This window comes from Pseudophryne corroboree, chromosome 6 (genome assembly GCF_028390025.1).
Source record: "Pseudophryne corroboree isolate aPseCor3 chromosome 6, aPseCor3.hap2, whole genome shotgun sequence".
NCBI classification, from domain to species: Eukaryota; Metazoa; Chordata; class Amphibia; order Anura; family Myobatrachidae; genus Pseudophryne; species Pseudophryne corroboree.
The window spans coordinates 197,377,844-197,405,829 of record NC_086449.1 but is presented as its reverse complement, the minus strand read 5'-3'; the positions used below and the strand labels follow the sequence as shown (position 1 = coordinate 197,405,829).

The window sequence follows — 27,986 nt, the reverse complement described above, 5'->3', positions numbered from 1 at the left end:
TTTAGATGCCAGCCGGCAGATTTCCCTCTGTGCATCTCTCATGTATAAGACTGAGTCTTTGATATGGTCAATTGTTAACAGGATCGTGTCTCTGTCTAGTGTGTCAATATTTTCTGACAGGTTATCTGACCATGCAGCGGCAGCACTGCACATCCAAGCTGACGCAATTGCTGGTCTGAGTATAATGCCTGAGTGTGTATATACAGACTTCAGGATCGCCTCCTGCCTTCTATCAGCAGGTTCCTTAAGGGCGGCCGTATCCTGGGACGGTAGTGCCACCTTTTTTGACAAACGTGTGAGCGCTTTATCCACCCTCGGGGGTGTTTCCCAACGTAACCTATCCTCTGGCGGGAAAGGGAACGCCATTAGTAATTTCTTAGGAATCACCAATTTCTTATCAGGGGAAGCCCACGCTTCTTCACACACTTCATTTAATTCATCTGACGGGGGAAAAACTACAGGTAGTTTTTTCTCCCCAAACATAATACCCTTTTTTGTGGTACCTGGATGTAAATCAGAAATATTTAACACCTCTTTCATTGCCTCAATCATGCAGCGAATGGCCTTAACGGGCATTAAATTTGACTCATCGTCGTCGACACTGGCGTCAGTATCCGTGTCGACATCTACTTGTGCCACCTGAGATAACGGGCGTTTTAGAGCCCCTGATGACTTTTGAGACCCTTGGACCGGCACGAGCTGAAGACTCGGCTGTCCCACAGTCGGCATGTCGTCAAATTTTTTATGTAAGGAGTCTATACGTGCACTCATTTCTTGCCATAATACCATCCACTCCGGTGTCTGCCCCGCAGGGGGTGACATCTCTGCTAAAGGCATCTGCTCCCCCTCCACATCATTATCCTCCTCAAACATGTCGACACAGCCGTACCGACACACTCCACACACACAGGGAATGCTCAAATAGAGGACAGGACCCACAAAAGCCCTTTGGGGGGACAGAGTAAGAGTATGCCAGCACACACCAGAGCGCTATATATATACAGGGACTAACTGAGTTATGTCCCTAATAGCTGCTTATACTGTATACAGTGCCAATTTAGTGCCCCCCCTCTCTTTTTCCCTCTTACTGTATTGTAGAAATGCAGGGAAGAGCCAGGGAGCTTCCTTCCAGCCGAGCTGTGAGGGAAAAATGGCGCCAGTGTGCTGAGGAGATAGGCTCCGCCCCTTTTTCGCGGCCTATTCTCCCGCTTATTTTGGGATTCTGGCAGGGGTATTTACCTCATATATAGCCCCAGGGGCTATATATTGAGGTATTTTAGCCAGCCAAGGTGTTTTTATTGCTGCCTCAGAGCGCCCCCCCCCAGCGCTCTGCACCCTCAGTGACCGGAGTGTGAAGTGTGTATGAGGAGCAATGGCGCACAGCTGCAGTGCTGTGCGCTACCTTGGTGAAGACAGGATGTCTTCATGCCGCCGATTTTCCGGACCATCTTCCTGCTTCTGGCTCTGTAAGGGGGACGGCGGCGCGGCTCCGGGACCGAACATCAAGGCTGGGCCTGCGGTCGATCCCTCTGGAGCTAATGGTGTCCAGTAGCCTAAGAAGCCCAATCCGGCTGCAAGCAGGCGAGTTCGCTTCTTCTCCCCTTAGTCCCTCGCTGCAGTGAGCCTGTTGCCAGCAGGTCTCACTGAAAAAAAAAATTCTAAGACTATAACTTTCTAAGAGCTCAGGAGAGCCCCTAGTGTGCATCCAACCTCGGCCGGGCACGAAATCTAACTGAGGCTTGGAGGAGGGTCATAGTGGGAGGAGCCAGTGCACACCAGGTAGTCTAAGATCTTTCTAGAGTGCCCAGCCTCCTTCGGAGCCCGCTATTCCCCATGGTCCTTACGGAGTTCCCAGCATCCACTAGGACGTTAGAGAAATGACAGGAGCTGGTTGGTTGGTACTTTCCAGTGGAGGCTCCAGAAATGGGGCTGCAGAACAATCCAGAATTCAAATAGGGGAGCCACACCTACTGCCACTCCAAAATAGGCTATCCTATTTAAATTTTAGACTGCGCTGCTGCCCCACTTCTAGAGCCGCCACTGACTTTATCTCTGTCTACTTTATCTCTCTCCAATGCTTAGTACATAGACCCCATAACCCTCTATTTACAATGATAGCTATTGAGCAGTTACTGTTATATGCCATTAGATCAGTGATAGGCAACAAGCAATCCGTGAGCCACAACCAAAGCAGGGCTTATTGTTGGGGTCTCTCCATCAAACTAGTTCTCTAAGAGCCAGACAACCACATGGAGCAACAAAAAAGTGACTGCTGGAGGTTTGTTACACTCAGTGGTGCCAACTGTGGCGCAACTTTGAACTTGCCACAATCTACTGTTTGAGCTAGTCCAGGAGGCCCAGAACATGGCAGAATTCCCCAGGAAATCAATGGATGATTAAACTATTTGCAGTAAGACTCTATACTACAGTAGAATCTTATGCTCCTCCACAATGGGATAGGCCTGGTTAATCCCATTCCTGACAGATATCGGAGCGCTCCCATAAATACATTTATAACGGAGAGTGTCAATCTTTGAAACAGCCACATCTGGGCTGACTAGATCAGTCCAATTGCATCATAATACTAATGTATAGTGGCGGAAATCTTGCAAAAATCAAAGAAATTAACATATACATCATTGCTGACTGTGATGAGTCCCACGCAGTGGTTACAAACATTGCACAAAAGCGCTCTTCCAACACTTCCTATACTGCGGATTCCACAACCTGACATATAAAATGCCCGATACGCCTGAAGACCCTATGTGGTGACCAACTCTGGAAGCTCCCAAGACATTTCATAATATACAATATACATATTACAATATACAATTTATCAAATATTGCATACCTGAGCACAAAATCAAAGGGTTTTCAGCCAACAAGCCCAATCCTTATACTAAACCCAGCCCTTTCAAGCAGGGCCACTCTTATACAGCCTCCAGGAAGGTCTAATATACACAGTAATAGGCATTCCAGTGCACCTAAGACCACATTTTTCTATATGCCTAGCTCACTTAAAAGGCAGTCCCCACCAAAGCGTGAATTCCAATACCAGAAGCAGCAGAGTAAAAATCACAGCATACCTGTACCCAAAGAGTATTTATTCTGCATATAGATGTCATCAATTGCCATTACTCCAGGGGTTCTAACTCCAATCAACAAGTACAACCATCAGGTCATGTTTTCAGGATTTTTGAATATGGAAAAAAAAAATTATTAACTCACCCATGCATGTTTACATAAATCCTGAAAACATGACCTGTCTGTAGATATTAAAGATTGTTGAGAGCAACTGTTCTAGATCAACTGCTGTAGATCAGCCTTGTCCATGCAAAGATATTCTCTAAAAAATGTTGAAGTTTCTGCAACACGAGATAAAGACAAATACTCCCAAAATATTGAGGCACTATTGACAAAATATATCCAATTGTCAGAGTTCAGACTGCAAGAGATCCAAAGTCTCCATCCTTAAGGGAGATCAACTGCATCTAGTGCAAGAGTCTAGAGTTTAGACAGTGGAAGAAGATAAAAAAAAAAGCAGAAGATGTTTTTCGTGCTACACTATAATCAGTTCAACGTTGAGCTGTGGAAATAAGAGTGTTCCAGGCCGATGTAGATAACCTTGGTGATATCCACCCCCTCCCCTCCAGGGCATAGCTGACATTCTCACTGAAATTTCCAAATACATCATATTTCAAGAGGTCACAGTCTGAAAGGAACATTATAGGCAAATTATTTTCTCATTAACAGAAGGAAAACATTTTGAGATGTCTAGATGGCATAGACTTTGATAATAACAAGGTACAGTCTTTCAGGACCTTTACTGGTGCACCCTATAACAAGATAGGTGCAAAAAGCCACGGACAAGTACCATTGGGGATTTCCATTTAGTGCATAGTACAGTAGCTCCAAATATACTTAAGACCTGGAACGTTTTGGCTCAACCATGGGAATTCAGAAGCTGCCCCTTATGTATTAGCATGATATGAGAGAGGTACTTACCTCTGCTACCATTTGTCTGATCTTAGATCTAAGGACAATGCTTGGGACAGCTACTGCCAGTCTCAGTCCATTGTGTTTGTTCTCTAGCTTTTTCAGACTTGCATACACTTAGGAGACTCCAGGAAACACTTAGAGCACATTTAGGTTATTGATGTGGATTTACTGTAGCTGATCTTAACATTTAAAGACTGTAGCTTGTATGTATTGAGCTTTGTGGGATGGACACAACTTGTGTGCTTTACGGGCTCATCCAAACAGGTTTTTAGTTAGTAGAGGTAGTTATTGCTTTCTTTGCAGTTGGCATTTGGAAAGCCTCTACAGTAAATTGTCATGAATCGTGATCTTAGCCATCCATACACGGTTAAAAAATTCATTTATTTCAGCATCCAGACCTCCTCAGTGATCACCTGTTTACCTGACCTTTCACCTGATCAGCTGGACCAATGAGCTGGCACCACTCCCTTTCTCAACCAACCTCAGGGATCAGCTCATTGCCTGAACAACTGTGTTTCTTCCATGGATCGTTCCAGGAACCAGTGTATCCTGTGATCATTTTCCAGTGACTGCTCCTCCATGTACTTTTGCCGTTACCTGCATTCCACCTGCTGCTGTTATTCCATCCACGCTGCCGTCATTCACTGAACCTCATGTTACTACTCAGTTACCATCCACCAGTGCTGCGGCTTCTACACTGTACTCAGACTTGCTTTCAGTCACCCCACCATCAACACGGCTTTTGTACCTGCGGTTCATTCGACCTGCTGCTGTACTCATTGCATACCATCTTCGTGGGCCCCGTTCTACATCTGGGCTAACTACTTCCACGGACTGTTCTTACAATCATTGCTCTGTGGTTCACTCAGGTTAAACGGAATATCTTTTGCTGAAACATATTGGATTCCCAGTATGTGTTGTCTTGGGCTGGCAGAATAGGGTGCAGGTTCCGGGACTCGAGTTCAGGGTTGGGTTGCGGTCTGTGCACTCAGGTGCCCAGTACTGTTTTTAACCCGGTCTGCTCCTCTGTTCCGAGTTCCTCATTGGATTCTGGGGCCAGGTCTTGCGTCAGGGCAGTAGCAGGGATATAACTTCCTCAAACTCTTTCCTGGTTACATAAGACTCTGATTCCTGACTTGGACTCCAGTTCTGTTTTGCCAGTACTATACTGCTCTGAGTTCCGAGGGTCCTTTCTTCTGGAGTGATCTTTGCCCTGGTTGGTTCTAATTGATCATCAGGTGAGAGGCCGCCCGGTGACCTGGAGTTCCCTGATTCCATTTTTAGAATACATGCATTTCACCAGTCCGTGGTTCCTATGTGTCACTAGTGTGCTTAAGCTCCTGCAAACCTATGAGTAGAAGTAAATCAAGCCTCTGCGTTTTCTGTATGTCCATACCCAATGCCCTGACTGGGATCTAATGAATACCAGAACTGTGACATAAATCCAGGACAATGCTACAGATCATCCCGAGTCCTAGTGTATACAGAAAACGACCCTTGAGGAAACTCTCATGGTCACTAATTCCTGAGCCCAGATGCAATTCTTTGGAGGTTTTCCCTTTGAGCCCCATATGTACTGAGGAAATGCATTTCCTAAAATGCCGGGGGTCATCATTAATTCTGTACTCAGCGATACGATCACAATTGTTTTGCAATTGCAAATGTTTTGTGATTGCATTACCGGCCGCCAACTGGCATGCTGGGCGGCCTGGCCCTATGCTGGGAGGCCCCCAGCATGCTACAGAAGCAGTTGCAGATCTGCTTTTTAGGGTCCATAGTGGACTATCCATTTGTGAGGGTTCTTCTGGTCCACAACTCTGTAAGTAAGCAACTATCTACCTTCACTTACAGATGTAGCCACGCTCATCGAGCCTGCAGTTTGCCATTTTCGTAGCAATCCAGGCGTGGCAAGTATGCCTGCGACTAGGACACACACGTGCTTCTAACTACTTGTGCCTATAGGAATACATGTGTGGCATACTAAGCCACAGTTCGGCATACTAAGTTGCACTTGCACCTCGGCGCAGTGCGTGTACCCATGTGGTCGATCCGCAGACTGGATGAGCATGGCTACATCTATTTACTCCCTTAATCAGGGTCAACTCAACTTCTTATACAAATGACAGGGGGAACTCTGGACTTGTCTTGAAAGCATTGTAGCTCTGGGTGTGGATCCTCCAGTTTACTCTTTAGATAGCGCAGAGATTCTTACAGTGCATCTATCATAACCTAAGGTACACATTCCATGACCTCTGACGTCAGGAGACTCCTTCACGCAGATGGACATGGCTGTAACCTTTTCTCTCATTCTCACTCTCTATTTCTGAGCCACAGGCACCTACATTTATTTAGGAGATTCAGCAGTGATCAAGTATCCTGATCTGAGCACACAACTATTAAGCCAGTCCCACAGAATCCATATTGTAAATCACAACCACAGGCAACTACTGAAAAATACATTTACTGACATAGCAGTGACCTTGAAAATAACTATTTTGGAGGCTCACTAGTATACAGTATTTCAGTGGTAATGGAATCCAACTGGATTCTTATATTAAGAAAAATAGGAAAGAAAAGAGAATCTGCTTGATAAAAGTGAAGAGTTGGAAACTCACCATAAATCCTCCCTGGCCAGTGAGAAGGCAGCGGAACTAAGGGGCACTAGTACTGTCCTCAATAATATCTTTAATGACAAGACAAAACTAGCTTTTAGGAAATGTGGTTATCAATATTTGCAGTGAGGGAACTAACCAAGTCACCTTCTGTCCAGAACTCCTACGACGCAAAGGGCCACATCCGTCATATAGACAATCATGTATTCTGAGGGGAAAGATCAGTATATTACTCAAAAAGTAGCTGAGGAATTCCCCTGGTGTCATACCAATCTACAATACCTCACAAGGGGTTCACAGATAATAGTGTGCTTTAGAAGGAAAGTTTAGCCACTTATTTGGAAAAATATTTATTTTCCAAAATTATCAGAAGAAATGAAAGCACTGGACAGGTCATAGTTGGAATTGGAGGGGGTGATCTGCCAGAGGCAGGTGAAACAAAATCCACGATAAGCCCGTTAGCTGGAATTCCGGCATTGTCAGCAGTCGGGATTCCAGCGCCGGTATCCTGACCGCCGGGATCCCAACTGCCGGCAATGTAACCGCATTCCTCTCAGATCACTGTTTGTTTCCTCAGGCAAGTAAATAGGCTTACGTTGAAAACTCTATAGGAGCTATATGTACTCAATAACACAAATACGATTTGTCAGTTTTATGGATGAGTTTGGGGCGAAGGGGTCCCCTGAGTTGGTGTGGCCGGGCTGCTTTGTGGTGCCAAATTATAACACTTAAGTTAGCACTTTTTTAGCACTTTCAAATATTTTTTTTTTACTAATACAAAACTTTTTAGCATTTTAATTAATACCTTTCACCTATGTAATTCTCTTTACACATAGTTTTTGCTTCTTTCTTACTAACACTTGCTAACAACTTAGCCTCTCACTAGTGTGCTCCCGTGGGTGGCTGGCCTTCGCTTGCTTGATGGGGTCAAGCGCCCTGGACTTAAACTTAGTGCTACACCTCTGGCTTTTCACATCCTATTACATTTACTTCCATAGCTCCCAAATTTCTATGAGGATAAAGAGGGACATCTGCGTGCACCGAAGTCGTGCAACCAGAATTAGGGGGTGTGGCCTAAGAAATGTGGCCTTGAAGGAAAAGCAATGCTCCCAATCCACGTCTGTTTTTTTGTCACTGATGGAGCATGCCTGCTGGATATGCCCCCAGTGCCTCTCTCACATGAAGCATCTATTCATCGCTGCACTGCTTAGCAGAGCAACAAGTGAGAGGGGGCCGCCCAACTCCCTCCATTATGGGACACTGCAGCTGGGCTGGCTGGACAATGTGACTGTCCCACCAAAATTGTAACTGTTGGGAGGTGTGCGAGACTCAGACCACACCATCCGTTACTTCTGCAGATCAGATCTTGGAGTAGGGGAGTAGGTGAAGGGATTGTAGGGAAGAGAAGCAAAACAATGGGCCTCTACTAAATGAAGAACTTTAAAAAGAAGCTACCAATACATACAACATAGTTTATACATTCATGCCTCACGCGAGTGCCGCAGGACAGACTGGCTCATTGAAGCAGTAAATTACCATTCCTGCTCCGGGACAGTACTGCTAGGGATGCCATGTAACACTCAGCTTCATATAAATATGAGGAGATTACAGTTACTGCAATGATGAATTCTAGTTTAATAAACGGGTCCGGTATGTAATACCGGCGGTCGGGATCCCGACGGTCAGGCTTTGCTCGCCACACTATTATCTTCCCCCTTGGGTGGTGGCATGGATCACCACCCGAGTGGGAACTCGGGGCTTTGGTCGGGATTCTGACCTGCGGCATTTCGCCGGCTGACGGGATTCCTGATCGCTGGGATCCTGACAGCTGGTAAATTAACTGCATCCCTAATAATCAGGCTCCTATATAATAATAATAATGTTACATACTGTAGAAAGAGTAAGGTGTGTACACTTTGTGAACCCTTTCTAACGCCAGTTATTTTAATTAGATGCTTCAGTTCATTAAATGAGATGCCCACTTTATTATGAACGCACAAGATGTTCACAGATAAACCAAGTACCATTGAGCAGCGTCAATACAAATGGAAACATAAATACAGATATAGCCATTACTGCTATTATCACATACAAGGATATGAAGAGAACAACACATCTTTTGACGTCAAATATCCTTGTAGTAGGCGATATGTAAACACTTGACAATTTACACCATATACATCTATAAAAGGATGGATTACAACTAAAAATATGCCCCTGTCCTTTCCTTTTTGTCTTTTACGACTGCAAGCTCTAGTGAATAAGGCCCTCTAACCTCTTTGTCCTTGCATAATATTCTCAGCATGATTGCTTTCAGTACTATGTAGCTGTACAGAATATGTTGCCTCTTAGTAAGAAACGATAAATTAAAATATTATTTCACATATCTGAATAATAAAGTGCTGATATCATGACTCCGGTTTTCTAGCTTTTCTTTATATTATACTATAATATTATTATATTATACATATTCAGTAAGCCGTCTGGCTTACCGTGGATTGATAGTCCTGAGCTTTAAATCCCAGAGCTATTCAATTTGAAGCCTATGGCTAATGCACGTGAACCCATAGATTACAGGTTAAGGCATGGGCAGCATGGTGGTTTAATGGTTAGCAGTACTGCCTCACAGCACTGAGGTCATGTGTTCAATTCCCACCATGGCCCTTACTGTGTGGAGTTTGTATATTCTCCCCGTACTTGCGTGTGTTTCCTCAATGTGCTCCCGTTTCCTCCCACAATCCAAAAATATACTGGTAGGTTAACTGGCTCCCAAAAAAATTAACTGTAGCGTGAATGTGTGTGCGTGTACATGTGGAATATAGATTGCAAGCTCCACTGGTGCAGGGACTGATGCAAATGGGCAAATATTCTATGTAAAGCGCTGTGGAATATGTGTGCACTATATAAATAACTGGTAATAAATAACTAATAAATAAACAAGCTCACGGTAGCGTCGATAAGGGCAAAGGGTGCCACTTACTGCGGATTTTGGTTCACACCCTTCTGAGCTACAACAGATTTCCATGGTAAATGGAGCCTGCGGGCTGCAATTGAATAGCCCTGAGCAGTGGGCACTCCTACAAGTTGCTGTAAGCCTGTTGCTAATCAAATATGACCCTTTTATATAGTTTACGTGGTTACATTTATTTTGGGATGTGTCACCTTATGTACTTGTTACCTTTATACACAGTTCCAAAACATTCATCATCATCATCATCATCATCATAATAATAATAATAATAATAATAATCACAACTCCTGTGTTCTTTCGTTTTTATTTTCTATAATAATATATAGTTCAACTATCTCAAACCGGAAATGTGCAGTGAACCCATTCACTTGAGCTGTATAACTAAGACAATAAGCAGTTTAATTTGTTAAGTATCTGAAACATGAAGAGGTACTTTGTATAACTGTATACTGCAGACTAATCATTGTAAGAGCGGGAAGCACAGATTACAATAGTATTCATTTTCAGATGGTTAGATACTTAGCATCATTATAAGACGCAACCAGCTGATTATAAGCGCTGTTAGCATATGGATGCACTCGGCAGTATTACACACATTCATTAAAGGAACAGTGGCCTCATGCATACACTATCACTTTGTGCCTCAATTACATGAGCGGTGCAGAGAGACGGTGATACTCCTCCCTCCACGTGGGGCGAAATATATTCTGATTAATGCAACTAATTAGAGGGAAACAAACAAGGCAGGATCCTGGGCAGCGGCTTCTTGCTCACTGGATGAGAAATGCAATTATTCAGAAATACGCAGGGACAGATAATGACACAGGAGGGGGTGTCTGGCGTCAGGGAGACGTTACTCCGTCTGCCGAAATATACTCTTCTGGCACACTTTTCTTAACTGTGTCTGTGCCGGACGATATTGTCACTGACTGCAAGTCCTAATTTAATGGCACATACTGTACATGTAGGACAAGAGAAGGATTTTCTTAATAACAGTAATAAGTCACAAGTGAGGCAGTCACAAATGCGCTGGCCAGAAGAGTAATGTGGATGTCATAAAAGTCTGTCAGTGACATCCAGACTAGTGCACCACTGATCCAAACCAGCAGGTCTCAACATGGGACACTAGTACCCCCACGGGTACTCGCTATGACACTGAAGGGTACTTTAAACATTTTCTGTAGCGGCGGAGCGGGACATCCAAGTGATCATTTTGACGGGGAAAGCAGTGTCCTAGGGATCTCTAGCCCCATGCATGACAATAGGACTCTGATAAAAGAAAAGCTGTAGGACTGTAAAAGAAAGCTTATGTGGACTACAGTCTTTCTGACAAATGTATGTCATTGTTTCATAAATTGTAATTTGTGAGAAGTGTGTATGAACAATCCCTTCTATTCTTCCACCATTTTTGTAAAATATCTTGCTTAGAGCACATTTATTGATTTTATATATGGTAACAGGGGCACCACTAAGTTTTTAGGTTGGGGGCAAGAAATAATTTAATTTTGGTGCTCATAAATTGCTTAATGTCGCCCCCTCAGGGGCATCTGGATTTACCCACTACACCACCTACCTGACAGATGGTCTATCTATCTATCTATCTATCTATCTATCTATCTATGGAAGGGGGGTGTTGCGAGGAGGGGGAGAGAAAGGACAAAGCGGTAGCTGAGGAGGAAGAGTGGAGGAATATATGAAAAGGGAGGAGAAAAGGGCGCAGGGCTGGCGGCAGAGGAGGGGCCAGCCAATAGTAAATAGCTACACACTGTAGGGGGGTGCAGGGTAGAGGAGGGCCTTGGAGACAGGCGGAGAAGGGCTGTGAGGAGGTAGGAGGTTGAGCAGCCGGAAAGGGGATTATCTCTATCCTGACACTGCTCATTGTAAGCCAAGCTGGCAGCTGCACTGCGCCCTACAAACCAGTACATTGACTGGGGCCTCTGAATTATTTGGGGGGACAAGCTGTCCCCTTGTCATCCCCCCTCCTTTTCGATACCTATGTCTGGCATCACATAAACATTTTATCTGATAGCAACTATAATAATTACAAATGTTTTACAGTGCAAATGTTGGGGGCTCAAACAACGCAAATGTGCTGACAGGGGGTACCCAGGTGAAAAATGATTGACAGCCACTGGTCTAAAGCAAGTAAGTTTTACTAACTCCACAAAAGGCAAATACTGTACATGTCTGTTTTACTTGTTAGAAGTTCATTTTTAACTGTTTCCAGTGTTTCATTATAAAAAAGATAAAACAACTGGTGCGTTCTCCTGATTTTGTAGTTGTTTTTCATGGGAATCAGAACAGCATACAATGTAAGTTCTGCAGTCAGTGAGGTGATGTGCTACAGAAACTGAGAAATATGAACTGCTTACCACAGTATAGGGGCAAAAGCTGAATTCAGGTTACAGATGAATCACTTTGGTAATATTTTCTGATGTTAATGTTCAAGGGCAGGAAGTGATTTGTACAGCTCTGTTTTGCAAATGTGTCAAATACAAGAACATTGTTATGTTATATAATATGTAATTATTATTGACTGCATATAAAAAAAACACCTACAGAAAGATTTTACTTACATGCTCCTACCTCTATTTGGAGCTATGGGGGTAAAGTACGGATGTAATACATAACTGTCAATTTGCCACTTTAAAATGGTGGTCTTGGCAGTACCCACACGACCACCTGAACCCTAGAAAGGAAAGAAGGTGCCCAGGAAAGTTTGCAGGGCAGGGGGTCTCTGGTAAGAAACAGTGTAACCTTAGTAAAATATTGTATACTGTGTGTCATACTTACCTACATTGTAAGTCTCCTTAGCCCGGAGAGGAAACGCAGCAGGTGTCTTCGGGGGGAGGGGCCGGACTGTGACATCACCAAGCCCCGCCCCCGCATCGGGAAATGCCGCGATTCGCGTGTCCGTGGGAAGGGGGCAGGGCTAAAATGACGCAATTTGCATCATTTTAACCGCTTCTCCACCCGACGGACCCGCGAATGCGGGAGGTTATCTCCATCCTGCTCGCATCACTAAGATGCGAGCAGGATGCGGGAGACCTGCCCACTCTTCCGGGGGTGCGGGGGGCTACCCCAAAAAAATGGGAGCCTCCCGCAGCTTCCGGGAGAGTAGGTAAGTATGGTGTGTATATATATATATATATATATATATATATATATATATATATATATATATATACACACACACACACATACACACTGCTCAAAAAAATAAAGGGAACACAAATAACACATCCTAGATCTGAATGAATGAAATGTTCTTATTAAATACTTTGTTCTTTACATAGTTGAATGTGCTGACAACAAAATCACACAAAAATTATCAATGGAAAATAAGAATTTACTTACCGATAATTCTATTTCTCGTAGTCCGTAGTGGATGCTGGGAACTCCGTAAGGACCATGGGGAATAGCGGCTCCGCAGGAGACTGGGCACAAAAGTAAAGCTTTAGGACTACCTGGTGTGCACTGGCTCCTCCCCCTATGACCCTCCTCCAAGCCTCAGTTAGGATACTGTGCCCGGACGAGCGTACACAATAAGGAAGGATTTTGAATTCCGGGTAAGACTCATACCAGCCACACCAATCACACCGTACAACCTGTGATCTGAACCCAGTTAACAGCATGATAACAGAGGAGCCTCTGAAAAGATGGCTCACAACAATAATAACCCGATTTTTGTAACAATAACTATGTACAAGTATTGCAGACAATCCGCACTTGGGATGGGCGCCCAGCATCCACTACGGACTACGAGAAATAGAATTATCGGTAAGTAAATTCTTATTTTCTCTGACGTCCTAGTGGATGCTGGGAACTCCGTAAGGACCATGGGGATTATACCAAAGCTCCCAAACGGGCGGGAGAGTGCGGATGACTCTGCAGCACCGAATGAGAGAACTCCAGGTCCTCCTCAGCCAGGGTATCAAATTTGTAGAATTTAGCAAACGTGTTTGCCCCTGACCAAGTAGCTGCTCGGCAAAGTTGTAAAGCCGAGACCCCTCGGGCAGCCGCCCAAGATGAGCCCACCTTCCTTGTGGAATGGGCTTTTACAGATTTTGGCTGTGGCAGGCCTGCCACAGAATGTGCAAGCTGAATTGTACTACAAATCCAACGAGCAATAGTCTGCTTAGAAGCAGGAGCACTCAGCTTGTTGGGTGCATACAGGATAAACAGCGAGTCAGATTTTCTGACTCCAGCCGTCCTGGAAACATATATTTTCAGGGCCCTGACTACGTCCAGCAACTTGGAGTCCTCCAAGTCCCTAGTAGCCGCAGGTACCACAATAGGCTGGTTCAAGTGAAACGCTGAAACCACCTTAGGGAGAAATTGAGGACGAGTCCTCAATTCTGCCCTGTCCGTATGAAAAATTAGGTAAGGGCTTTTATAGGATAAAGCCGCCAATTCTGAGACACGCCTGGCTGAAGCCAGGGCCAACAGCATTACCACTTTCCATGTGAGATATTTTAAGTCCACAGTGGTGAGTGGTTCAAACCAATGTGATTTTAGGAACCCCAAAACTACATTGAGATCCCAAGGTGCCACTGGAGGCACAAAAGGAGGCTGTATATGCAGTACCCCCTTGACAAACGTCTGAACTTCAGGTACTGAAGCCAGTTCTTTCTGGAAGAAAATCGACAGGGCCGAAATTTGAACCTTAATGGACCCTGATTTTAGGCCCATAGACAGTCCTGTTTGCAGGAAATGCAGGAAACGACCCAGTTGAAATTCCTCTGTAGGGGCCTTCCTGGCCTCGCACCACGCAACATATTTACGCCAAATACGGTGATAATGCTGTACGGTTACATCCTTCCTGGCTTTGATCAGGGTAGGGATGACTTCATCCGGAATGCCCTTTTCCTTCAGGATCCGGCGTTCAACCGCCATGCCGTCAAACGCAGCCGCGGTAAGTCTTGGAACAGACAGGGTTCCTGCTGGAGCAGGTCCCTTCTTAGAGGTAGAGGCCACGGGTCCTCTGTGAGCATCTCTTGAAGTTCCGGGTACCAAGTCCTTCTTGGCCAATCCGGAGCCACGAGTATAGTCCTTACTCCTCTCCTTCTTACGATTCTCAGTACCTTGGGTATGAGAGGCAGAGGAGGGAACACATACACTGACTGGTACACCCACGGTGTTACCAGAGCGTCCACAGCTATTGCCTGAGGGTCCCTTGACCTGGCGCAATACCTGTCTAGTTTTTGTTGAGGCGGGACGCCATCATGTCCACCTTTGGTTTTTCCCAACGGTTCACAATCATGTGGAAGACTTCTGGGTGAAGTCCCCACTCTCCCGGGTGGAGGTCGTGTCTGCTGAGGAAGTCTGCTTCCCAGTTGTCCACTCCCGGAATGAACACTGCTGACAGTGCTATCACATGATTTTCCGCCCAGCGAAGAATCCTTGCAACTTCTGCCATTGCCCTCCTGCTTCTTGTGCCGCCCTGTCTGTTTACGTGGGCGACTGCCGTGATGTTGTCTGACTGGATCAGCACCGGCTGACCTTGAAGCAGAGGTCTTGCTAGGCTTAGAGCATTGTAGATGGCCCTTAGCTCCAGGATATTTATGTGAAGTGATGTCTCCAGGCTTGACCACAAGCCCTGGAAATTTCTTCCCTGTGTGACTGCTCCCCAGCCTCTCAGGCTGGCATCCGTGGTCACCAGGACCCAGTCCTGAATGCCGAATCTGCGGCCCTCTAGAAGATGAGCACTCTGCAACCACCACAGGAGAGACACCCTTGTCCTTGGTGACAAGATTATCCGCTGATGCATCTGAAGATGCGACCCGGACCATTTGTCTAGCAGATCCCACTGGAAGGTTCTTGCGTGGAATCTGCCGAATGGGATTGCTTCGTAAGAAGCCACCATCTTTCCCAGGACCCTTGTGCATTGATGCACTGAGACTTGGCCTGGTTTTAGGAGATTTCTGACTAGTTCGGATAACTCCCTGGCTTTCTCCTCCGGGAGAAACACCTTTTTCTGGACTGTGTCCAGGATCATCCCTAGGAATAGAAGTCGTGTCGTCGGGATCAGCTGCGATTTTGGAATATTGAGAATCCAACCGTGCTGGCGCAGCACTATCTGAGATAGTGCTACCCCGACTTCCAACTGTTCCCTGGATCTTGCCCTTATCAGGAGATCGTCCAAGTAAGGGATAACTAAAACTCCCTTCCTTCGAAGGAGTATCATCATTTCGGCCATTACCTTGGTAAAGACCCGGGGTGCCGTGGACAATCCAAACGGCAGCGTCTGAAACTGATAGTGACAGTTCTGTACCACAAACCTGAGGTACCCTTGGTGAGAAGGGTAAATTGGGACATGTAGGTAAGCATCTTTGATGTTCAGAGACACCATATAGTCCCCTTCTTCCAGGTTTGCAATCACTGCTCTGAGTGACTCCATCTTGAATTTGAACCTTTGTATGTAAGTGTTCAAGGATTTTAGGTTTAAAATTGGTCTCACCGAGCCGTCCGGCTTCGGTACCACAAATAGTGTGGAATAGTACCCCTTTCCCTGTTGTAGGAGGGGTACCTTGATTATCACCTGCTGGGAATACAGCTTGTGAATGGCTTCCAATACTGCCTCCCTGTCTGAGGGAGACGTCGGTAAAGCAGACTTTAGAAAACGGCGAGGGGGAGACGTCTCGAATTCCAATTTGTACCCCTGAGATACCACCTGAAGGATCCAGGGGTCCACTTGCGAGTGGGCCCACTGCGCACTGAACTTCTTGAGACGGGCCCCCACCGTGCCTGAGTCCGCTTGTAAAGCCCCAGCGTCATGCTGAGGACTTTGCGGAGGCGGGAGAGGGCTTTTGTTCCTGGGAACTGGCTGTTTGTTGCAGCCTTTTTCCTCGCCCTCTGCCACGGGGCAGAAATGAGGCGCCTTTTGCCCGCTTGCCCTTATGGGGCCGAAAGGACTGCGCCTGATAATACGGCGTCTTCTTAGGTTGAGAAGCTACCTGGGGTAAAAATGTGGATTTTCCAGCAGTTGCCGTGGCTACCAGGTCTGATAGACCTACCCCAAATAACTCCTCCCCCTTATAAGGCAATACTTCCATGTGCCTTTTAGAATCCGCATCACCTGACCACTGCCGCGTCCATAAACCTCTTCCTGCAGAAATGGACAGCGCGCTAACTCTTGATGCCAGTCGGCAAATATACCTCTGTGCATCACGCATATATAGAAATGCATCCTTCAAATGCTCTATAGTCAGTAATATACTGTCCCTATCTAGGGTATCAATATTTTCAGTCAGGGAATCCGACCACGCCAGGCCCGCACTGCACATCCAGGCTGAGGCGATTGCTGGTCGCAGTATAACACCCGTGTGAGTGTATATACATTTTAGGATATTCTCCAGCTTTCTATCGGCAGGTTCCTTTAGGGCGGCCGTATCAGGAGAGGGTAGTGCTACCTGTTTAGACAAGCATGTGAGCGCTTTATCCACCCTAGGGGGTGTTTCCCAACGTGCCCTATCCTCTGGCGGGAAAGGGTACGATGCCAATAACCTTTTAGGAATTATCAGTTTTTTATCGGGGGAAACCCACGCCTCATCACACACTTCATTTAATTCCTCGGATACAGGAAAAACTACAGGCAGTTTTTTCTCACCAAACATAATACCCTTTTTAGTGGTACTTGTATTATCAGAGATATGCAATACATTTTTCATTGCTTCAATCATGTAACGTGTGGCCCTTGTGGAAGTCACGTTTGTCTCCTCATCATCGACACTGGAGTCAGTATCCGTGTCTGTGTCTGCCATTTGAGGTAACGGGCGTTTTAAAGCCCCTGATGGCGTTTGAGACCCCTGGACAGGCACAAGCTGAGTAGCCGGCTGTCTCATGTCGTCAACTGTCTGTCGTAAAGAGCTGACACTGTCACGCAATTCCTTCCATAAGCTCATCCACTCAGGTGTCGACTCCCTAGGGGGTGACAACTCTATAATAGGCAATTGCTCCGCCTCCATCTCATTTTCCTCCTCAAACATGTCAACACAATCGTACCGACACACCGCACACACACAGGGAATGCTCTGATAGAGGACAGGACCCCACTAGCCCTTTGGGGAGACAGAGGGAGAGTATGCCAGCACACACCAGAGCGCTATATATAGACAGGAATACCACTATAAAATGTGCTTTTCCCTTTATAGCTGCTGTTAGTATTAAAACTGCGCCAAATTAGTGCCCCCCTCTCTTTTGTACCCTTTTCTGTAGTGCAGGACTGCAGGGGAGAGTCAGGGAGACGTCCTTCCAGCGGAGCTGTGATGGAAAATGGCGCCCGTGTGCTGAGGAGATAGGCTCCGCCCCCTTCTAGGCGGCCTTTTCTCCCGCTTTTGGTGAGTTCTGGCAGGGGTTAAAATACATCCATATAGCCCTGGGGGTTATATCTGGTGTATTTATGCCAGCCAAGGTGTTTACATTGCTGCTCAGGGCGCCCCCCCCTAGCGCCCTGCACCCTCAGTGACCGAAGTGTGAAGTGTGCCTGAGTAACAATGGTGCACAGCTGCAGTGCTGTGCGCTACCTTGTTGAAGACTGATGTCTTCTGCCGCCGATTCTTCCGGACCTCTTCTTGCTTCTGGCTCTGTAAGGGGGCCGGCGGCGCGGCTCTGGGACCGAGCCCTGAGGCTGGGCCTGTGTTCGGTCCCTCTGGAGCTAATGGTGTCCAGTAGCCTAAGAAGCCCAAGCTGGCTGCAAGCAGGCAGGTTCGCTTCTTCTCCCCTTAGTCCCTCGATGCAGTGAGCCTGTTGCCAGCAGGTCTCACTGAAAATAAAAAACCTAAAACTAAACTTTCACTAAGAAGCTCAGGAGAGCCCCTAGTGTGCACCCTTCTCGGCCGGGCACAAAAATCTAACTGAGGCTTGGAGGAGGGTCATAGGGGGAGGAGCCAGTGCACACCAGGTAGTCCTAAAGCTTTACTTTTGTGCCCAGTCTCCTGCGGAGCCGCTATTCCCCATGGTCCTTACGGAGTTCCCAGCATCCATTAGGACGCCAGAGAAATCAAATTTATTAACCCATGGAGGTCTGGATTTGGAGTCACACTCAAAATTAAAGTGGAAAAACAGTACAGGCTGATCCAACTTTGATGTAATGTCCTTAAAACAAGTCAAAATGAGGCTCAGTAGTGTGTGTGGCCTCCACGTGCCTGTATTACCTCCCTACAATGCCTGGGCATGCTCCTGATGAGGTGGCGGATGGTCTCCTTAGGGATCTCCTCCCAGACCTGGACTAAAGCATCCGCCAACTCCTGGACAGTCTGTGGTGCAACGTGGTGTTGGTGGATGGAGCGAGACATGAGTTCCCAGATGTGCTCAATTGGATTCAGGTCTGGGGAACGGGCGGGCCAGTCCATAGCATCAATGCCTTCGTCTTGCAGGAACTGCTGACACACTCCAGCCACATGAGGTCTAGCATTGTCTTGCATTAGGAGGAACCCAGGGCCAACCGCACCAGCATATGGTCTCACAAGGGGTCTGAGGATCTCATCTCGGTAACTAATGGCAGTCAGGCTACCTCTGGCGAGCACATGGAGGGCTGTGCGGCCCCCCAAAGAAATGCCACCCCACACCATTACTGACCCACTGCCAAACCGGTCATGCTGGAGGATGTTGCAGGCAGCAGAACGTTTTCCTTGGCTTCTCCAGACTCTGTCACGTCTGTCACATGGGCTCAGTGAGAACCTGCTTTCATCTTTGAAGAGCACAGGGCGCCAGTGGCGAATTTGCCAATCTTGGGTGTTCTCTGGCAAATGCCAAACATCCTGCACGGTGTTGGGCTGTAAGCACAACCCCCACCTGTGGACGTCGGGCCCTCATACCACCCTCATGGAGTCTGTTTCTGATCGTTTGAGTAGACACATGCACATTTGTGGCTTGCTGGAGGTCATTTTGCAGGGCTCTGGCAGTGCTCCTCCTGTTCCTCCTTGCACAAAGGCGGAGGTAGCGGTCGTTCTGCTGGGTTGTTGCCCTCCTACGGCCTCCTCCACGTCTCCTGATGTACTGGCCTGTCTCCTGGTAGCGCCTCCATGCTCTGGACACTACGTTGACAGACACGGCAAACCTTCTTGCCACAGCTCGCATTGATGTGCCATCCTGGATGAGCTGCACTACCTGAGCCACTTGTGTGGGTTGTAGACTCAGTCTCATGCTACCACTAGAGTGAAAAAGTGACCAAAACATCAGCCAGAAAGCATAGGAGCTGAGAAGTGGTCTGTGGTCACCACCTGCAAAACAACTCCTTTATTGGGGGTTTCTTGCTAATTGCCTGTAATTTCCACCTGTTGTCTATTCCATTTGCACAACAGCATGTGAAATTGATTGTCAATCAGTGTTGCTTCCTAAGTGGACAGTTTGATTTCACAGAAGTAATACATAATACATAATACAAATAACATCCTATTCAAAACCCTCAGAAAAATATGTAGAGCCTCGGAGCTTCTCCCCCAGGTTTTCCATCTCGAGGCATTGGTACAGGCTCCCCTGATCGTAATGCTAATTATTTTTCAGAAGGTGCCAACTTCATAGTTTAGGGGGACCAGGAAAACGCTGCGGAACTTAACACCCTGTGTTCACGGCTGTAACCAGTTCTAATACCTTCCCTGCCAAACAGTACAATCTTACAGACAGAGATTCTAGCTCATGGGTGGAATGGCCATAGAGAGATCAACGGGGAACAGTAGGTACTAATTAACAACAGGCCTGGGTAATCAGTACCCCCCCCCCCCCTTCTCTCTGAGCCCCTGATTGAAGTTTTGCATTATATAAGATACAATATGAACAATGATGAAGACTCTCTAACATGATATCTTCTGCCCACTATAAAACTCTCTGCTACCAAATTTCTTAATTAGTTTGATATTACAGACACATGAGCTGAATTAATTAATGTGGGTTTGTTTTTTGCTGTTGTTTTTTTTTTTAGCTGTCCTCTGAGCAATTAATTAATTCAGCACCGCACAGGTAACTGTAATACCACACGAGGGAGTTCAGGATCAGAGCATCTTACACCAGGGCGGAGTATACATATTAGAGGACCTGCTTCATATCTACCAGTGGGAAGTGCTGGTGAGTGGGGCAATGTGTATGGATACTGTACATGTTTTGCAGTGTCATGTGATCCTTTTTGGCATTACTTTCAATTAAAGTCATTTAATTTGTATTTGACCTTCTAGTGTTTTACAAACTGTACAAAGTCTTAGTGCTACCATGTTTCTGGCACTACGCAGCAATAAAAGCTCTAACATAAATAGAGGTACATTTCATTTTAAAAGAGGGAAGAATATATAGCCAGTCTTCTGAAATGGGACTGAAATTCAATGGCTAATTGGTTGTTTACTATAATAAGCCTGGGACTTTTTTTCCACAAGAATAAAACATAGTTCAAATGAGGAGGCAGCTATCAGGAGACAGCTGGCAGTGGGACAACTGATCTCCAGGCTTCTCACATTACAATATGGGCCAGCACTAAGATAGACTTAGCTTCCTATTATGGTTAGCTCAGCTGTGTGCAGTACATTTAATGCATATGGTAGCGATGTAGTTATGTCATAATACCGACGCCTACCTCCCACCGCCTCGAAATCCCAACAGTCGGCATGCTGACTAAAAGGGACTATTCCCACTCATGGGTGTCCACAGCACCCATAGAGAAGGAATAGAACCTGTTGTGTCGGTATGGTGACCGGCGGGATCCCAAACGCCGGTCACCCATACCCAATTCCATATGGTAGCATGAGTTACTAGACACCACAAACATATGTGATGGATTCGAGTTAGAGAACGTCCATAACTGAAACTGATTTGCAGAAGGACACAGCTGGCGCATTATCACAGGTTGCAACCTCTACAGTCTTTCTTAAGGGCCCCATACACTGCAACGATAATGCCCGATTTAATCCGATTTCAACCTTTCGGGTCGATAAATCGGATGGAAAGTGGCAAACTAGATGTGTTTTAAATCCGATCCGATGTCCCGTGAGCATCGGACCAGAGCCCCTAGGTCGTTAGTGCTGCCCTCGTGATTTCTCAGATCCCACCGGCATGGCTGGGATCGCATAAGATACATCATATGCAAAAGAACAGCATACGATATATCCTATGCGATCCTGCCGCCTGGGAGGCTGCCGGGCGGTTCAAGGGAAACCTTATACAACATGAGGGTCCGACATGTCGCTGTAGTGTATGGGGCCCTTAAGAGTAAGCTGCAGGTGTAAACATTTAGGAGGAGATTCAATGCCACTTATTATCCACTTGGACAAAAACTACAGGTCCAGCACTAAAAACTCATGTTAGGATTGAAGAGTTGGTGTTGGGAGAAAACATTAAAGGGCTGAAGTGACCTAACTATGGACTATGTATACCTTGGAAGCCTTAGCATTGGCTGCAGTGCTTGATTGCTACGTCTCGCCAATTCTGTCTTTGGATATTAGTCTACCAGCGTAGCTAGACAAGTCATACTAAGATGAAGAATGTAATAAGTGATGTACATAAAGGACAGTTACTAAATCGTTTGTATGTTTTCACAAATGTCTTCTATAAAATAAATTTTACGGTTTCATATACAACACTGCCTTTGATAAATAGCCACACTACATAGAGGGTAGGATCAGCCCGCAGTACTCTGCTTGGTGGGATTCATTATGCCACTCTAGAATACATTTCAGGTGACGTTAGAGTCGTCTGGAACTGTATCAATCAGGATTGTCATTTATATTACTGCATGGTGTTATACTAAATCCTGCTGAGCAGAGACCTGCCAAAGACCTTCGTGCCTCTGTATACCCTTCATAGGCCAGCGTGCTGTCCCGCTCAAGCATTTCGTTGGTGGGTCTTCGGTAAAGTCTTCTGGAAAATGCGGCAATGGGAGCAATATAAAATTCTTGCTAGAAGACAAATTCTACAGCAAAATGGGAATATATTCTGAGGTTTTATTTGTTTGTTTTATTTTACGCAGGTGCCACAATGGCAGAGCGTTAAGAAAATGCAGATCATAACTGCAACTATATTACTGCTTTCCATATTGATGTCTTCCTCAGTTACAGTGGGGTTAATTCCAAATAAGCGAAATGGGCTGTCACTCTGGGGGCACTCCAAAACGAGAACATTTAGGGTGTCATTTATTAGAGTTAAACAGGAACGTATTTCATTTAGTAATTGGCTCCTCGCCCTCTGCTATCCTTCCTTTCTTTCTCTCTCCCTTTCTTTTTTTTCTTTGCAGATGAAAACTCATAAATGAAATATGTTGGCCGCCTGCCCAGCAAGGAAATATAAAGGAATGAATAATGTTTCTATCTCAATCACAGTCATTGCTTTTAATATTCCTAATTACTTGAAAAAGCTGCGTATTCAGTACAGGAGAAAAAGCCTTTTCTTCTACGATCCCTTTTTCACTTTGTACTCCAGGGATCGGGAGAATTAGCCAGCGGTGTTCCCATCTGTCTTATCCTTATGGGGAGGTTAATGGAAAACAAAGACAATAGATGCTCTTTGAACTCTCTTCTTAATTTGGCAATAAGGCCTGCATGTAAACATTGTTATAAACACTTCAGTGTCCAGACACGGTCAGTTGCGGTGTCCTGCAATAAAGTGTTACATATCGACTTTACTTCATGTTTAGATCATGCACAACCACCTCATGCTAATGGAACACTGACTGCTGTTACCAACTGTCCTACAAGTTCTCCCAAGTTCTAGCATTCAACCCTGATCGGTTATCCAAAAAAAACAACAACCTATTAATTAAAGCTAAATGACAACTGAGTTTTAACATTGTCTTGTGCAAAACATTTTTTACCCACATCATGCCTACAAAATACTAAAAACATATCAATATGGTCCATGTCCTTCAACTCGACTAACACAACCTCACTGAAACGTTTAGCATTGTTCCTTATAGTGTGCCTAATTCAGAGCTGGGCATAGTTGCAGCTACAGCCGCTACTAAATGCTTATGCTGCAGCTGTGATGCCCACCATCCGTGGTACTAATCTGCCCTTGTGCATATTAACACACCATCGGTGGCACCATAGGAGATTGCACCTGCCCTATGGAGACACAGAATCTACTTCTGAACATAGCCGCTTATGTCAGTGCAACTGTGTTTTTAGAAGCAGTCGCTGACCGCGAAATGCGCACGCCTGGCTAGCCAGCCCCCTGTTGCCACCCAGAAACCCCCACTGAAACTGCATCTATCTGCGTGTGTTTTCCATCTGTGCCTTTGTGCGGTAACCATTGGTCCAGTGACTGTAGGAGGCAGAGGGTGACCATAACATTCCCACCAAGCAGCATATACATTTTTTTTTTATTCTGGTTTTCAGATGTGTATATGCCAGTGGTTGCCAAACTTTTTTGAATCACGGCATCCTGGAGTATCAGAATTTTTTTCATGGCACCCCTGGGCCAAAAGTTTCTTATTGAGAAATTTAGAAAGAAATATTAAATTAAGTAAATTGTGTTTATTTATATGTCATTCTTAGGTTCAATTGTGTGGTGAGGGACAGATTTCGTTCTGTTTGTCCACATATTTTCTGACTGACAGCCACCAGCACTGGTTTTGCTTATTACATTTACCATAAATAATTTGAATTGGTCCTGGACCTTCAACCCAAGGCACCCCTGCAAGTGTCCCGAGGCACCCCAGGGTGCCTAAGCACACAGTTTGAGAACCACTGGTATATGCTATATGCAGATTTTCCCATTTGATAATCACATGACATGCAATTTTTGGGCTTATTCAGAGTCTTTTGCACCCAGATGCATCCTGAGTGTTCTGAGGGCGTGCTGTGACCGTGTATTGTGGGCTATGCTGAGTTTGTGTACACAGAGGTAGGTCTGTCTGATTTGGGGCGGATCTTTTGCACTAAGTATAGCGCTGGTGCAATTGTGCTCTGACAATGAGGACGGCTACTGTCACAAGTGGAGAGATAGGAGAGGAGCACCCAATCAGACCACACTTCGAGCCCACTTGCTTGCAACACTAAATCAGCCCCATTGTGTTTTAGACTTGAAAAACAAGCTAACTCATACGTTTCTCTAACTTAACTGATTTGGAGACTGCAACATCATTATTTCAACAAATGTAAAAAAAAAAATGATTGGCCAAGGCCTGTTGTACAGTACAGGGAAGAGAGACGGATGTGACAGCTCTGACCACTAGCTCTTTAGCTCACAAGTAGATAAGTTAGCAACAACGTCAATATGTTCTTTTTGCCAAAATGTAGGCATTAATAATAATTTGCTAAATATCTACTGGAGATTATGATACAAATAAAATGAGTGTACTTATTTTATTTGGCAAGTAAAGTCAAGATATTGATACTGAACCAAGAAAGACGTCAAAAACTGACTCCAAAGCTGGGTACACCTAGACGATGAGTGTATTCAGCGATGTCATCAGTATGGTCCTCCACTGGCGATATCGCCCGTCGTGCATGCATGCACGGCCAACGGGCGATATAGCTGACGACGCGCAGGAGCACACATCGTCAGTGACATAGTGCATACACACTAGGTGATATAGTGAACGATGTGTCAGTATCGGCTACATTGTTCACTTTATCATCTAGTGTGTAGCCAGCATAAGAGGTATATTTACTAAAGTGCAGGTTCTTAGAAGTGGAGATGTTGCCCATAGCAATCAATTAGATTCTATCTATTATCTTCTAGAAGGTGCTAGATAAATGATACATTCCAGATTATGGCATACTTAATGAGAGGTTCAAGAACTGAGGGCCTAATTCATGTTTGTAAGGAATTGCACAGCCAAAAGGAAGCGGCCGTGTAATTCCGTGTAATGAAAAATGCAAATGCAGCAGGAGGCACCTGTAGGAGATAGATGCCTCCTGCAAACATCTGCGAGATCCAAGAGCTGCGTCTGAGGACGCAGCCTCTAATCATCATAGTGATCATTGGCCACGAGTTGCGATATTTTTGGTCATCAATTGGCTTGAATAAGCTTACTCAGGCTGGCTATCGGAACCGGACACCTGCGTCGGACGAAGCAGACCCTGGACCCGTCACACCTACAAACAAAGGTAGAAAGTTGCCCCAAGTTTTGTGCAATGGTGCCGGGTGCCGCCCACAAATGCCTTAAGGGGATGTAAGCGATATCGCAAGACCTATTCTGCACATGTGTAAAACCCAAACCATCGGGTTTACGTACAAATCCGAATTAAGCCCTGAGTCTCTGCTGGTTCCTGCTGACAAATAGCAATGTTATCTATGAGACAGGTCAGATACAGAAAAGGGGCACAGACAGAGTTGCACACAAAAATCCTGGGTCTTGGGTGCACTGACGCGAGTGTCTCTCTTGTCTGTAGCCAACAGTGACAAAAAGAAAAAACAATTAGAAAGTTGCATTCAGGTAGGAAACCAGAGCAAAAACTGCATTTCACCTCCCATGGTATGCAATGGGGACAGCCCTATGTTACCTCCGATAAAGCATTTGTATGTAAGGGTATCTATGCTGTCCCTATTTCGTGCCTCCAGGGGAATTTAACTTTTTTGCACTTCCCGCTGGTTCCAGCCTAGTGCTGAGTGTGAAGCTTCACTTCGTGAAGAGTTTTGTTTTTAATACGGTGCCCAACACTTCATCTTACAATTCACACTGAGAACGAGACATTATTGAAAAGGATAATATTGCACCATTCAAAGAATCAGAACAGACAATAGGAAGCAGTAGGAGGAACTGTAGAGAGCAGATCATACAAGGCAACAAGACAAAGAAAAGAGGATTCACCATGCAATCTGTGCTTCCAACAAAGCAATAACTCTCCAGGAAACAGTCTACTTAACATTGGCAAAAAACAGAGAATGGGAATTATATCAGAGTTGGCTCCAGGGAGACTGCCATATTCTCAACATATAGCCAGGCCCCAACTGTGGCAAGCAGGATACATAGGCTTTGAAGTGGTTGAAGTGGGGCATTACAAAACATCAACACTTATAACATGAAGAGGTTGTGTATTCAGTTTTACAAAGTTGTAATCAGAGAGATTGGTCCAGGCTCTACCAGGGAAGGGGATTTGGGGGGGGGCTTGTTGCTAGGGGACCTCCAGCTAGCAGAGGGTATCAAAATTCTCTGACATTGTTTTTGTGTTCCAACTTTTTTTTTTATATCCACATTTATCCATTTGCTAATTTGTCAATCTCCAAGTACTAAAAGTTCAAAACTATTGCCTAAAATAGAAAAGCACTACTAATTTGAAATCTCCAATAATCCAGTGCACCAGTCTATGGGGTATATTCAATTAAAGTCGGATCCATTCCAACATGTATTTGTCGGAATGGATCCGACAACCCCTATTCAATCCCATCTTAATTCGACTTTTTCAAGTCGAATTAAGATGGGACGCAGAGGAGGAGAAGGGCTGCGAGCTGCGGGGAGAAAAGCGGGGGGACAGCCGGCGGGCATACAGGGAAGATCAGCGCTACAGTAGCGCTGCAGCAGGATGTCACTCAGCCGCCCGACCTCACGGCAGCTTCCACACGGCTCCAGCAGTGGAATAGCTGCCGATCCATGTGCTTGTGTCGAAAACGGGGCCAAACACGACAGGTTTTGGACCTTTTTTCGATCATCTAAAGTCCGACGGCTCGCTCCCCTCTCCTCATCTGGGTCTGCATCTCAGTCCGACATCTTTTTGATGTCGGACTGAGATGGTCGAAAAGGGGTCCAAAACCTGTCGTTTTTGGCCCCATTTTCGACACAAGCACGTGGATCGGCAGCTATTCTGCTGATCCACGTGCTTTTCGACAAGTCAAATTCATCGACTTGTCGAAAAATTTAGGGATATATTGAATAGGTTGAATCAGGATTCGACCTTAAAAAGTCGAAAACTGCCGTCTTTTCGACAGACGGCAGTTTTCGACTTCAATTGAATATACCCCTATGTGTACTTTATGTGTAAATTTTTATAAAGTCAATCATTAAAATCGGAATACATACTATCCAGAATGCCGGCAGCGGGGCAAGTGCTAAGAGTTCCCTTACGGGCTCGTTGCGTTCGCCATGCTGTGCTCGCCACAGGTTCTATTCTCACTCTATGGGTGTCGTGAACATCCATGACTGGAAACAGCCCCTGTGCGCCGGTATTCTGGCTGTCGGCATTGTCGGCTGTCGGGATACCCGCGTCTGTATCCTGACCTCTGGGATCCTGACAGCCGGCAAATTGATTGCATCCCTTAAAATCAATGTAAAACACTAAAACTGTAAGAAAGAGGCGATACGGGGCTCTTAATTTGGGGTTTCCCAGGCCTCTATGAATCCCTGAAAGGGCCTGGGTGGGTCCAGGGTCAGAGTTATGTAAAAACCAAAGATCAGATATTGCAGCTGCAGAGATCTGCAGAGCTCTTCATAAAACATGGGGAACCCTCCACTCTCTACTGGCTCGCCTCTATCTGTAAGTGCT

General features: G+C 45.6%; 1 protein-coding gene and 1 long non-coding RNA gene across 8 annotated transcripts in view; one reads left to right on the top strand and one right to left on the bottom strand.

Moving 5' to 3' along the window:
- The window catches only part of LOC134931832 (uncharacterized), a 76,243-nt gene extending 52,896 nt beyond the window's left edge, over positions 1 to 23,347 (top strand). The window contains exons 2-4 of the long non-coding RNA XR_010179179.1: positions 11,641 to 11,727; positions 20,504 to 20,646; positions 22,799 to 23,347. This is a non-coding gene — a long non-coding RNA (uncharacterized LOC134931832). The remainder of the gene's footprint in view (positions 1 to 11,640; positions 11,728 to 20,503; positions 20,647 to 22,798) is intronic.
- Positions 1 to 27,986, bottom strand: part of MEGF11 (multiple EGF like domains 11) — a 664,806-nt gene that overhangs the window by 399,111 nt on the left and 237,709 nt on the right. The gene's annotated exons all lie outside the window — the stretch shown is intronic.